Source organism: Mus musculus, chromosome 18 (genome assembly GCF_000001635.26).
Source record: "Mus musculus strain C57BL/6J chromosome 18, GRCm38.p6 C57BL/6J".
NCBI classification, from domain to species: Eukaryota; Metazoa; Chordata; class Mammalia; order Rodentia; family Muridae; genus Mus; species Mus musculus.
The window spans coordinates 15871178-15886295 of record NC_000084.6 but is presented as its reverse complement, the minus strand read 5'-3'; the positions used below and the strand labels follow the sequence as shown (position 1 = coordinate 15886295).

Sequence of the window (15118 nt, the reverse complement as noted above, 5' to 3'; positions counted from 1 at the left end):
CTGTAATGTTTTCATAATCATAATGACTAAGGTTAAAAGTGAATAACAGCAAAAACTGGTATAGATGTGGGGAAAGGAGAACAATTTTATTCAGTGTTTGTGGACTGTGCAAACTAGTGCAACAACTATGGAAATCAATGTGGAGGTTGCTCAAGATACTAGAAATAGATTACCCACATAATGAACTATACAATTCTGTATATTGTCATAGAGATCCCTGGTTACAATCGCTAGGAAATAGAAACAAACTCAATGTGTATCAACCAAAGGATAGATAATTAAAAATGTGACATAGTTGCACAATGGAATTAAGAAAAATTTAATTATGAGATTCACAGATAAATCTGGAAAGAGATATTTTGAATGAGGCAAGTAAGATATCCAGAAAGACAGACATTGTATTGAATCTTTCATACATGAATACCAGTTTAAAATCTTTGAATGTTTATTTTACCTGGAATACCCAGAAAAGTCAAGAAATTTGTAAAGGAACATCTTGGGAAGGTATTGATTCAACTGAGGAGACTTAGAAATAAAGGCTTAAATGGAGAATGATGAAACAGAAAGTAACCATTTGGTTACTTTTGTAACTGTAGTAAGGTTGGGAATGCAGAATAAAGGAGAGGATTTTGAAGCTGTATGCTAAAGGTGTAGGTAAAGAAAAGGGTGAATTTTGGGGCACATCAATGCAATAGGCTACAGTAAACATCTCACTACACCAACATGGATCCAAAATCTTTTCTAAAAAGAAATTAAATTTCTAAAAGAAATTAAATTTCTAAATTTCTAAAAGAAATTAAATGTGCTTGATAACAGGAGTTGGAATTCATGTCTTCAACATTGTATACATTGTGTGAGGAAAATCACAATTTTTGGATATTTTTTCAAAGAAAAAGCAGAAATGAATATCTTAGGAAGATTTATACCAGTAGAGCAATTCCAAGAAGGAATTTAGTGAGACTTACTTAACTGAAAAATTCCAAGTCTATGCCTTCTTTCCAGAAGGATGCAGCAAAGCAGATCCAGGTCAGAGAATATTTATGAGAGTAGAGTTTACTATTTCAGAGTACACACTGGTGGGAGAATAAAATATAAAAGGTAACACAAACAAACTATGGTTGCTGCCACATACTATGCAGTAGTCAAAGGCAAAATTGGTCTAAACATAGGGACAGATTATAGAGTTACATTAGGTTGGACAAAGAGCATTAGATAGCTCACCACACAAAATTATCTACACAGCAGTTAAAATCTTGAGTGTTGTGTATTTTCAAACACTTTTAATTACTCAAATAAGCATAAACAAGGAAGATCAGGAAGTAAAACTGAGAATCTATTTATTAGACACAGATGTTAGAAAGGGAAATTGGGAAAAATCAGACAGAAAGCATGAGAGTTTTAAGCAGAGAGGTCTGATGGTGATCATAGCAATAATCATAGATGAAGAAATGTTAGCTACAGTCAATTATACATTATACACATCCAATTCTTAGCAAGTAAGACACAAAAAAGAGAGGTGAAGTAATGGGAGAGAGAAAAAAATCTAAGGAATGTATAGGAATTCTCAGACAAAGGGTTTGCCCATCAGGTAAAAGCTTTACAAAGCAACAAGAAGTTTTGTTTGTTTGTTTGTTTGTTTTGTCTTGTTTTGTTTTTATTACAGCATTTTTTCATTAAGTTTTATATCTTCTGAAGGAGACAAATGGTTTCTAGTCCATCTTAATAGCTCTCCCTATATGCCTTCTACATACAAATATATAGGACATAGGCCATGCCCACATACTACATCCACATCCCCCACATACAAACACACACACTTATATCACACATACATACCACACACACACATATCACACACACACATAACATACACTATACACACACACCACATACACACACATACACATACATCATACACACACACTAAACGCACATATACCACACATTATACACATGCACACACACACACACATACACACACACACATGCACACACACACATGCACACACACACATGCACACACACACGAGTTGAAGGAAAGGGAAGAAAGGGGAGGAAGAGAATAATTTTCTGTAGCTATTTAATTTCTTACTCGTTTTAGTGGGATTGTTGAAAGTCCTTTGACCTCGAGTTCATTTTAAACTATATTTTAAGCTTTCATATGTACAGTTCATCTTTCTTGTGAGTAATATTGGAAATGAGGCGGCTGATCGCATCAGTTAGGAAGCATTCTCTGTGTAGAAACATTCCCTTTGCAGAGTGGAAGTCACTTCATCCTCAATAGTGAGAGAGTGGAGAAAACTCTGGTCCAGCCAATTGGGGTCAAATACAGTTCTTACATGAGGAGAGATGATGAAGCTGCTTCTAAGCTACAGAAGTGGGGTCACACTGGCAGAGCCTCATGCCGCTGACCAGCATGCGGAGCTGACTACAGTCCCTGACCACGTTTAAGTCGTATCTTTTCTGAACTAACACACATTTGTTCCCGTATTCCAGATTCACATATGTAACTGCTCTAGTCAGAGACAGGCTTTGGGAAGGTTGAGGACATGCTACCATAGAGTAATGTTATAACTATCACAAGTCAATAGAGAATAAATGAACTGATTCTGATCTTTCTGAAACACACAGCATATATATATATATATATATATATATATATATATATATATATATATATATGCTGTTAGTCATATTAGTCATCTCATTGTTACAATAAATACATAAGAGAAACAATGAGCAGGAAGAGATACATACTTTATCTCACAATTCCAACCGTTGGTCCTCTCACCAGGCTTTCTGGGTGACCACAAGAGCATATGATGGAACAGTGCTGCCCAGCTAATAGTGGCTAGAAAATAGAAACAGGAAGGGCTTGAAACAAGGTAATTCATTTTTGCCTTTCAAGCCCCACATTGCATATACTCATTGCTCCCCAATAATATCATTCAATCATGAATCATTAAGGGTTATATATATTGATGAAGGCAGAGCGTTCGCAGTCACTGACATTTTAGTAGCATTCCAGATGGAAACTAGCCATTCAGCACATAAGCCTCTTTGAAGAAGCATTGATTTAACTCTGTATTTATTCTTGGAGAATGTCATCCATGTAAACCATGTATTTTCATTGTGTCCAGGCTCTATTTTCCCTCCAACTCCTTCCAGACAGTACCCCTACCATAGGTTCCTCCCAATTTCATGTTTTCATATGCATAGACATATACTATACCACTGACTCAAATGATTGCCACTTGCTTGTGCACAGGTGTAAGGTCATCCTCTAAAGTATGGGCAATTTAGCAAGAGCAAAATCCCTGAGGAAAACTGGATCTTCTCCTCCCCCCCTCCCCCCCACCAAATAGCTGTCAACTGGCAATAGCTCTTCAGCCATAGTGAGGTCTCGTACAGGCAGATATACCTGACAGGCAGGGTAGAGTGTGAATCTGGAGGACTATGCACATGTTGTTCACCTCCTCTAGGTCTGTCCAGAGGGTCTCGGGAAAAGTCAAGTTTAATTCTACAGAGATACCTAGGACATCTGGTTATGAATTATAAAAGAAAAGAGTAACATTATATAGACTAAACAGGTTATTTAGAAATATATATGCATACATCCATCCATATATATATATTTATATGTAACAATAAAAAAAGGACATGAATTTGAAAGAGAACAAGGAAGGATATATAGGAGGGCTACAAGGGAAAAAAGGGGAGAGAGAAATGATGTGATGATGCAAAAGAAAAGAGAATTTACAAGAGACCTGTCTGTGATGATAGTAATATCAGAATCCTTGTCAAAAGTGTTTTGAATAGGAACATCCAAGCACACAAGCACATGAGCAGGTATGTCCGCACACTCTCTCTAAGCTAATCCATTGTGAATGCCAGGTAGCATTTGTATTCTTAAATTCACAATAAATAATCAGTACACAAGAAGTAAACAGAGGAAGTTTTGTGCTACCCAGTGGGCAGAATTTTACATCAAAAGTCCACTTTGAACATCTGTCTGAGACACTTCCAATCTTACCTACCTGTGGGACCAAGATGGCCCAGGGTTACAGAGAAAGGTTTGAGCTCACTTGGATCCCAGATACCTCCAACATGAGAATGGCAGGAGTTGGCTAGCTCCTCCCACCCAACCTGGCAGCATAAGGCTGGCTCCCCTACCATCAACCTTAGTAGGAAATTTATTACCCTGATTGTTATCAGGCTTCACACCTTGTTTAACCTTCTGTGCCCTCTACAGGCCCCGAGTACGTAGATGAAGCATCTTCCAGCACCTCTGCCCTGGCCAATGGTACATGACCACACAAACCTTGCCCCAGAGACCCTGGCCACCTCCCCAGTGGCATAAATACCCTTTCTCCCTTCTTCTACTACCCACTATAAATGAATCAGTTTCTGAAGCTGCACCCAAGAGTGTTCATTACTCCCTCATCACATTCATCCATGATCAAGGTCCTGCTCTTTCCTCACACCTGGCTAATTTCCCTTCCACCAGTCCAGCTCAGTGTGCAATGTGCCTTGCAACCTCTAGCGGGAAGCAGACACCGGGTGACACTAACCCAGGCATCTCAGGACTGACTATCAAATACACAGAATCCACCCAGCTCCCAGAGCACCCCCAACTCAGATCAGGAGTCTTTTCTGTCCTTTATAAAATAGGTCAGAGATTGAAACAGAAAAGGGAATATGGGGCTACTTTATCTTAGGTAAAAATGTTTCTTTTAAATAGACATGGTAGTTACATAGTATAAGACATAATTCTTGAGCTATGGGGATGGCTCTATTGGTAAATGTTTACTATGTAAGACAATGACTTGAGTTTGATACCCAGCATGCATTTAAAAGGCCTCTTAGGATGGCCTGCACTCATAATTGTATCACTTGGGAGGAGGACAAAGGCTTTCTTTGGGACTAGCTAGCCAGCCTTAGCAAACTCCATGCTGTGGAGCAAATCTGTTTCAAAGAGAAAAAGATGGATAGCATTTAAGAACTATAGCTGAGATTGATGTTATCCTCTGGGCCCATCATCATGTAAAACTGCCCCCCCCCAACACACACACACACACACACACACACACACACACACACACAGAGTAGTTTGGAGATATTCTGTACACAAAAATATACACACTCCTTTAAGGATATTAGTTCAGTTTTCACAGTCTAAAATTAAAACCTTTTTTTTGTCAAAAGTAGCCGCACAAAAGTTCTAGGTTCCTGAAATTTCTGACAATGGCACCCTTGCATTGTGCTGTGTGAGGCACTGGGGTTCTTCTCCAGGTCAAAGATTAAATTGAAAATGGCTGGAGAGTCTAGCTCTGTCCCCTGTGCTCAGAATACTAAGTTGATTACTCAGTTATGTCATATATTGTATTCAGGATAAACAGCCTCATTAAAAGTGTAATGCAAAGGAGATTCAAACATTTCCAAAAGGGTCCTAGAGATCGGCTAAGGGAGAGGAGAGGCAGTCAGTGGGCCATGTCTCTGACTCCCAGTCTCTTCTTCCTTGTCTCACCAGCTGTCTACACACTTTGTCATTTTAAGAATGGTATCATCCCCTGTACAGGGGAACCCCAGGGCCAAGAAGTGGGAGTAGGGGGTAGAGGAGTGAGGGGGAAGGTATGGGAGACTTTTGGGGTAGCATTGGAAATGTAAATGAAGAAAATACCTAATTAAAAAAATAAAAAAAATAAAAATAAAAAAGAGAAAAGTTCCAAGAAATCTTAAAAAAAAAAAAAAAAGAATGGTATCATCCTTGGATACTTTCTCTAGCTCCTCCACTGGGGGCCCTGTGTTCCATCCAATAGATGATTGTAAGCATCCACTTCTATATTTGCCAGGCACAAGGAGCTGAAGGGGTTTGCAACGCTATAGGTGGAACAACACTACGAACTAACCAGTACCCCCAGAACTCATGTCTCTAGCTGCATTTTTAGCAGAAGATGGTCTAGTTGGCCATCATTGGGAAGAGAGGCCCCTTGATCTTGCAAACTTTATATGCCCCAGTACAGGGGAACGCCAGGGCCAGGAAGCTGGAGTGGGTGGGTAGGGGAGCAGGGCGGGGGGGAGGGTATAGGGGACTTTCAGGATAGCACTTGAAATGTAAATGAAGAAAATATCTAATAAAAATTGTTTAAAAAATAAGAATGGTATCATCCAAGAAAGGAAAAAAGGTTAGGTTCCAAATTCAAAGGTGAGGAGCCGAAATCTCCAGAGGTTTCATGCAGTGGTAATGTGAGTGAACTTGGTAGCAGACAGCCAGTTAAGGAACTCCCAGAAGCAAAAATAGCAGCCTCTTCCATGAAGAGTGAGTGGTTTTCTTTAGGCCTGACCTGACCTGAGGCACAGCAGGGAGGCAAGTCCTTTACTGTATGCAATCTCTTTCTTTACTCATCCAATTAACTTCCCCCTGGAATGCTCCAGACTTAAATTTTCTGCAGAAGCATCCTATCCAAAGCCCCCTTGATGTTCCTGGGCCCCCTTTGGCATTGTCTTTACCTTATGATCCCACAGAACGGGTATCCTGCTTTTAGAAAAGCAGCAGTGTGGTTTTTCTCTGGCTCCCCTTCCAGGTCTTACTACTGAACACTCTTTTCCTCCTAGCAGCACAAGATGACACAGAATAACCCGGAGGTTCAGCTCTGTTTCTGAGCTACAGGGAGAAGCCCAGGGGACCACAGCCCACAAAACCACCTGTCTTTGCCTCTATCAAAGAAAAGCACCCAGGGTGAAGTGCTGGAAACAGTTGTACCCTTAGTGATTTGCTTTCACACCAGAATGATTGTGTTCCTCTCTTCTCTCTCTCTCTCTCTCTCTCTCTCTCTCTCTCTCTCTCTCTCTCCCTCTCCCTCTCCCTCCCTCTCCCCCTCTCCCTCTCCCTCTCTCCCCCCCCCCTCTCTCTTTCTGTAATTTTTCGTTCTGGGTATTGAATTAAAACATTGCATATGCTAGGCAAGTGTGTTACCATTGAGTAGCACTCCCTACTCCTACAATAATAGAGTCATAGATATTTTAGGACAAATGAGTTAGTTACATTCACAAAGGTGAAAATGAAGATAATGTTTGGAGCATTCAGTAAGAAAAAAGGAAAAAAAAAAAAAAGAAAACGTGTTGAAGACTTTCTGTGTTGTGAATCACTTTCTTAGGCAAGAAAATACCATTTCAAGTGTTTTCAGGTATTAGGGTATGTTAAAGATGGTCTTGTCCTCTCCATGGGCACACAGCAGGAGGATGTCACCTTTCTCTCAGAGAGGAGTATGCAGTGAGTTAGGGCATAAATCTCCAACATACCAAGACTTGACGTGATAACACTTGCTTTACTAATTGGGTAGTAGTGAGAGTTAATGGTGCTGGTAGAAGTCTCAGGACTAGTTAACTTTACTCAACTGTCTCTGAAGTGTGCTTCAAACACTTCTGATTGCTAACTTTACAAAGATAAGGAGGGAAATTATCTCACATTTACCCACCGTTAACAACTATAATGGGGTGAGATTTTACAGATTGAAAAGTTATTGCTTTGTGTGAAAATGGGAGATCATGAAATGTCATTATTAAGTAGGACATGAAGCACACCAGTTTCACCTCTGCTGAAGAAGTGTGCCACAGAAACTTTAACATTCATCGGATATCTACTGATCTATCTGTCTATCTATCTATCTATCTATCTATCTATCTATCTATCATCTATCTATCTATTGGTGTCTATGTGTTTACATATTTTTAACTTGGTCACAAGTAAGGCCATCTTCCTACAAATATGACTTGACCATACACTGTTACCCTCCCATGTCACAAGTATATCTCTTTCATTCCTCGGTTTTGATTCTACTGTCCTGTCTTCTGTACATATATGACTTTGTACATCTAGAAAGTCTAGAACATGCTTTTTAAGGACAACTAAACCATGCAGTCAAGAGCATTAAATAATCTTTCCACATATGAGCATTTAGTTATTTTATAGTATGATATTTGGGTCATATATGATGAGTAAAATGTGTGATAAATGAAGAAATAAAAATGAGGCAAGTAGACAGACGATGGCCATTCGCCATATAGAACTCTGAGAGTCTACTGGCCTGGGAAGCATTGCCTGGCTTTCATCTCAACCAGGTACCAATAAACCATCCTTAACTTGTTCCGTAAGGAGATGAAAATCAAGGGACAAAGAAAGAACATGACGATGAGAGAGGAAGAAAATTCTCCCTTTGCCTGATGGTAAACTGCTCAATTAACTGCAAAGATATTGATTAAAGGCCAGGGTGATGTTTCCATGGACAGCAAGCTCAACAGGCGAAAAGAAGCAGGCAGGTCATCTTCCCCACCAGTTCTCTCTAGCACTTCCATCAGTACTGGGCCTGTCAGCTCCAGCTTTCTGAATCTGCTTTTTCAGCATTCCAAACACGGCCAAGTACTGTGGCTGTCACCTTCCCCATGCCATATTCAAAATTAGCTTTAGCTCTGCTGGCCACTTAATAATGATATTGCATAGAAATGGAAGTACAAAATAGGAAGTTATATGTATAACAGTATTTGGGAGAAGTAAAAACACCAAGATAAAAATTGTAAGAAATGTGTGGCAATCAGTGTCAGTGATTAGAAGGGCTTGTGCATCGGAAGAGTTGAGATTACTGGTGACACAATTCAGAAAAGAAATTGTGTTAGTGAGAAGTCTATCCCTGTGACAAACACCTGAGATCATCATAGGAAAAGAAGGAAACATTCTGCCTCACAAAGTCAGAGGATTTGGTCATGGTCAAGCAGATAAAAGCTTTAGGGCTTTCGTTAGGCAGTGAGCTGATTCTGTTCTACTAGAATCTACTTCATAATAGTTTTACACATATTTCAAGGAATGTCACAGAACAGAAACCAAGTCTCAGATACTAAGATCTAACCTATAAAAGTATATCTCATCTTAATAAACGGAAGAAGTTAGAAAAATGTAAAAGTATCTATTATTTGCCTGTATAATAGTCCTCTCAGAGGCTCACAGCTGAATAAGCTCACCCTTTCTAGTTCTTTATGAACTTTGGTTGCTTTGGTCAACTCAGCTGTTCTGACTCAAAACACTTTTCAAAGCTGACTGACTCAAACTGTGCTTCTGACGGAATTGCTCTGGTTGACTTCAAACTAACTCTGGCAATCTGTTCTAATCTTCTGGCTCCTTCTCATTCTACGGCTCCTCTGTCTTCACCTGTGTCTAGATGAAAGACTTTTTAGAATTTAACAAAAATGAAGGCACAACACACTCAAACTTATGAGACACAATGAAAGCAGTGAGAAGAGAAAAACTCATACCTCTGAGTGCCTTCCTAAAGAAATTGGAGAGATTATATTCTCATTATTAAACTCTGAGTCACACTGAGATCACAAAGTTTGGGCTAATTTTATCTCTCCTATTGAACCAGAACATGCTGATCCACAGATATGTAGACAGAACAATAGGACAAGAGACTCAAATTCTATGTTGGCCTATATAAGATTTACTTTAAGATGAAAGTTATTTAACATATCGTGGCAACATATTTAATTATTCACAAATAGTCCTACATAAATACTTAACTTTTTAACAAAGAAATCTGAGATTGTTTTAAGAAATAACAGCAAAGGATGAATTTTCCTCTCTGAGAAAAGAGATAATAATCTTTTCATAGTCTTAGTGTTCTAGAATCTTATTTTAATATTTTTATTTATTTCTGAAAGACCTGCAATGTCACTTTTTTATTCCTGGTAATATGCATCTTTTTGGTTTGCAAGCCTTGAAAGTGTCTTTTGTTTTGCTATTTGGTTTGTTTGGTTTGGTTTGTTTTGGTTTGGTTTATTTTGGTTTGGTTTGGTTTGGTTTTTTGCTTTTAGTTTATAATTGTTATTATTTAATTTTCAAAATGGGATTATTTTATTTAATTTAATTTTGTGTGTGTGTGTGTGTGTGTGTGTGTGTGTGTGTGTGTGTGTAAGTCAGAGGAGGTTGTAAAAATGGTGTTGGATTCCCTGGGACTCCAGTTTTGCCATGTGTGAGCTCCCCGGTTTGGGTGCTGGAAACTCACATCCACCCTCTCTATGAGCAGTACTGACTCTTAAGAACAGAGCTCATATCTTCGAGGCTTTTCCCTACTTTCTCTTCTATAAGTTTTAGTGTCTTTGGTTTTATGTGGAGTTCCTTGATCCACTTAGACTTGAGCTTAGTACAAGGAGATAAGAATGGATCAATTCTCATTCTTCTACATGATAACTGCCAGTTAAGCCAGCACCATTTGTTGAAAATGCTGTCTTTTTCCACTGGATGGTTTTAGCTCCTTTGTTAAAGATCAAGTGACCATAGGTATGTGGGTTCATTTCTAGGTCTTCAATTGTATTCCATTGATCTACCTGTCTGTCACTGTACCAGTACCATGCAGTTTTTATGACAATTGCTCTGTAGTACAGCTTGAGGTCAGGCAAGGTGATTCCCCCAGAGGTTCTTTTATTGTTGAGAATAGTTTTTGCTATCCTAGGTTTTTTGTTATTCCAGATGAATTTGCAAATTGCTCTTTCTAACTCTGTGAAGAATTGAGTTAGAATTTTGATAGGGATTGCACTGAATCTGTAGTATGGGCACAGGGGAAAAATTCCTGAACAGAACACCAATGGCATGTGCTGTAAGATCAAGAATCAACAAATGGGACTTCATAAAATTGCAAAACTTCTGTAAGGCAAAAGACACTGTCAATAAGACAAAAAGATCACCAACAGATTGGGAAAGGATCTTTACCAATCCTAAATCTGATATCCAATATATATGAAGAACTCAAGAAGATTGACTCCAGGAAATCAAATAACTCTATTGAAAAATGGGGTACAGAGCTAAACAAAGAATTCTCAACTGAGGAATACAGAATGGCTGAGAAGCACCTAAAAAATGTTCAACATCCTTAATCATCAGGGAAATGCAAATCAAAATAACCCTGAGATTTCATCTCACACCAGTCAAATCAAAAATTCAGGTGACAGCAGATGCTGGTGAGGATGTGGAGAAAGAGGGACACTCCTCCATTGTTGATGGGATTGCAAGCTGGTAAAACCACTCTAGAAATCAGTCTGGCGGTTCCTCAGAAAATTGGACATAGTACTACCGGAGGATCCCGGAATACCTCTCCTGGGCATATATCCAGAAGATGCTCCAACATGTAATAAGGACACATGCTCCACTGTGTCAATAGCAGCCTTATTTATAATAGCCAGAAGCTGGAAAGGACCCAGATGCCCCTCAACAGAGGGATGGATACAAAAGATGTGGTACATTTACACAATGGAGTACTACTCAGCTATTAGAAACAATGAGTTTATGAAATTCTTAGGCAAATGGATGAATCAAGGGTCATCTGCCCTGGGCCCACTCCCATCCTTATCGCTTGTTCCCAGGTAGGGTTCTTCTCAGTCTGAGGCTTGATCACCCATCCTGTCTGGGCCTGTTTGGCATTGGTCTGGTGGACATCTCAGGCTAACTCTTTTTAAGGGAACAGTAGACTACTCATCATTCACATGTTCGTAAATCAGAACATTGAGCATAGACATAGCGCACTCTTCCTGCCACCTACAGACACACAGGAGATACAGCAGTCATACTTGCATTGCTTCTAGGGACAGATGATGGAGTTAAGCCCTATATTCTAATTAAGTTTATATCTAATTGTTTGCATTTCAACAGCAAGACTGATTTAAACATCAGCTTTGAATGTGTCACTGTAGCCTTACTGTTTGGTATATGCGCTCAGGTCTGCATGTCTTCTTCACAGACTCCTTTATTATTACTTAATATCCTTTGGCATGTCTAAAATTTCTCTTTGATCTGCCTTCTACTTCTATTACTATTATATCACTTTCATTTTCGGTGAACTAATGTTTATGTAGTATATATTCTTCAAGGTTTTACCTTTAAAGGGCCTATGTGCATGAAGTGAGTTTCTTCTAGATAGTTCACAGTTGGGGTATGCTTGTAATGCACTCTGATAGTCTATTTTTCCCTTCTTTTTATGTAATCTTTTTTTTTTTTTTACTCTCCGATTTTTATTCCCCTCCCGGCCCACCCTCTGTTCCACATCCCATACCTCTTGCCCCACCCCCTATTTCCAAGAGGATGTCCCTACTCCCCCTACCCTCCACCCCTCCAGACATCTAAACTCCAGTCTCTTGGGGGTTAGGGTGTCTCCTCTGACTCAACACTAATCTGGCAGTCCTTTGCTGTATATGTGTTAGGTGCCTCATATCAGCTGGTGTATGCTGCCTGGTTGGTGATACAGTGTCTAAGAGATCTTGGGATCCAGATTAATTGAGACTACTCTTCCTCCTACATGGTTTCCTTCCTCCTCCTCCTCCTCTTCCTCCTCCTCCTCCTCTTCCTCCTCCTCCTCCTTCTCTTCTTTCTTTTCCTTCTCAGCTTCTTACAGCTTTTCCCTAACTCAACAACAGGGGTCAGCAGCTTCTGTCTTTTGGTTTTGTGCAAATATCTGCATCTCACTCTTTCTGCTGCTTATTAGGCCTTTCAGAGGTCAGTCATGATAGGTCCTTTAATGTGAGCACTCCATAAACTCAGTAATAGTGTCAGGTCTTAGGGCCTCCCGCTGAGCTGGATCCCACGTTGGTCATGTTGTTGGACTTTCTTTTCCTCAGGTTCCTCTCCATTTCTATCCCTGCAGGTCTTTCAGACAGGAACAATTATGGGTCAGAATTTTGACTATAGGATGGCAACTCCATCCTCACTTGATGCCCTGTCATTCTGCTGCAGGTGGGCTCTACAAGTTCCCTCTCCCCACTGTAGGGCATTTCATCTAGGGTCCTGAGAGTTTCTCACCTCCCAGGTCTCTGGTACTTTCTGGAGGGTCACTCCAACCTCCTAACTCCTGAGGTTACCTGTTTCCATTCTTCCTGCTGGCCCCCAGAGCTTCCATCCTTTTTCCCCACCAAATACCAGATCAGATTCCCCTCCCTACCCCATTCCCTTTCCCTCTCAGGTCCCTCCCTCCCACATTGTGATTGCTTTCTTCTCCCTCCCAAGTGGAACTGAGGTGTCCTCATTTGGGCCCTTAAGCATGTATACCTTTTTGAGTTCTATGGACTGTATCATAGGCTTTTTTTTTTTTTTTTTGGCTAATATCCACTTATTGGTGAGTACATATCATGCATATCCTTTTGCGTCTGAGTTACCTCATTCAGGATATTTTCTAGTTCCATCCATTTACCTGCAAAATGCAGAATGTCCTCCTTCTTAATAGCTGAGTAGTATTCCATTGTGTAAATCAATCACATTTTCTGTATCCATTCTTCTATCCTGGGGCTTCTGGGTTGTTTCCAGCTTCTGGCTATCACAAATAAGGCTGCTATGAACATAGTGGAACGCGTGTCCCTGTGGCATGGTAGGGCATCTTTTGAGTATATTCCTCAGAGTGGTAGTGCTGGGTTTTCAGGTAAATTTATTTCCAATTTTCTGAGGAACCTCCAGATTGATTTCCAGTGTGTTTGTACCAGCTTGCAATCCCACCAGCACTGGAGGAGTGTTCCTCTTTCTCCACATCCTCTCCAACATGTGTTGTCACCTGTGGTTTTTAACTTAGCCATTATGATTCGTGTAAGGTGGGAATCTCAGTGTCATTTTGATTTGCATTTCTCTGATCACTAAGGACTTTGGACATTTCTTTAGGTGCTTCTTAGCCACTCGAGATTCTTGTGTTGTGAATTCTTGGTTTAGTTCTATACCCCATTTTTTGATTGGGTTGTTTGGTTTTTTGGAGGTTAGCTTCTTGAGTTCTTCATATATTTTGGATGTTAGCCCTCTATTGGATGTGGGAACAGTGAAAAAATTTTCCCAATCTGTAGGTTGCCAATTTGTCTTATTGACTATGTCCTTTGCTTTACAGAAACTTTCCAGTTTTATGAGGTCCAATTTATCAATTCTTGATCTCAGAGCATGAGCCATTGGAGTTCTGTTTAGGAAATTTCCCCCTGTGCCAATGAGTTCAAGGCTCTTTCCCACTTTCTCTTCTATTAGATTCAGTGTATCTTGTTTTATGTTGAGGTCCTTGATCCACTTAGACGTGAGCTTTGTGCAAGGTGACAAATATGGGCCTATTTTCATTTTGCTACATACAGACAGCCTGTTAGACCAGCACCATTTATTGAAGATACTTTCTTTCTTCCATTGTATATTTTTGGCTTCTTTGTCAAAGATCTAGTGTGCATAAATGTGTGGTGTGATTTCCAGGTCTTCAATTCTATTCCATTGATCAAAGTGTCTGTCTCTGTACCAATACCATGAAATTTTTATCACTATTGCTCTGTAGTAGAGATTGAGGTCAGGGATGGTGATTTCCCCAGATGTTCTTTTATTGTTAAGAATTGTTGTTGCTATTCTGGGTTTAAATCAAGAGCAGGTAAACTATCTAAACAAGCCCATACCTGTAAAGAAATAGAAAAAGTCATTAAAACCCCCCCCCCAAAAAAAAAAGCCCTGGGCAAGATGAATTTAGTGTAGAATTCTTCCAGGCTTTCAATGAAAACCTATTCCATAAAATAGAAACAGGAGGAATACTACCTAATTCATTCTACGAAGCCACAATTACTCTGATACCTAAACCATACAAGGACCCAACAAAAAATGAGAACTCCAGACCAATCTCGCTTATGAATATCTTTGCAAAAATACACAATAAAATTCTTTCAAACCAAATCCAAGAACACATCAAAACCATCATTCACCACGATCATGTAGGCTTCATCTCAGGGATGCAAAGTTGGTTCAATATACGAAAATCTTTAATGTAGTCCACTATATAAACAAACTCAAAAATATTACATCACATTAGAGGCAAAAAAAGAAAAGCATTTGAAAAAATGCAATATAATTAAAGCAATTTACTGCAAACCAAAAGCCAGTATCAAGTTAAATGGAGAGATATGTGAAGCAATCCCACTAAAACCAAGGATGAGACAAGGATGCCCACTTTCCCAATATATATTCAATATAATACTCAAAGTGCTAGCTTGAACAATAAGATAACAAAAAGAGATCAAAGGGATACAAATTGAAAGAGAAGAATTAAAGATATCACTATTTGCAGATGATATGATAGTATAT

At 39.5% G+C, this 15118-nt stretch overlaps 1 non-coding gene across 1 annotated transcript; it reads right to left on the bottom strand.

The window, feature by feature from the left end:
* Positions 1–11506: 11506 nt before the first annotated feature.
* Positions 11507–11635, bottom strand: Gm24228. The gene has a single exon (XR_003952695.1). It is a non-coding gene; the product is annotated as a small nucleolar RNA SNORA17 (small nucleolar RNA).
* Positions 11636–15118: the final 3483 nt, after the last annotated feature.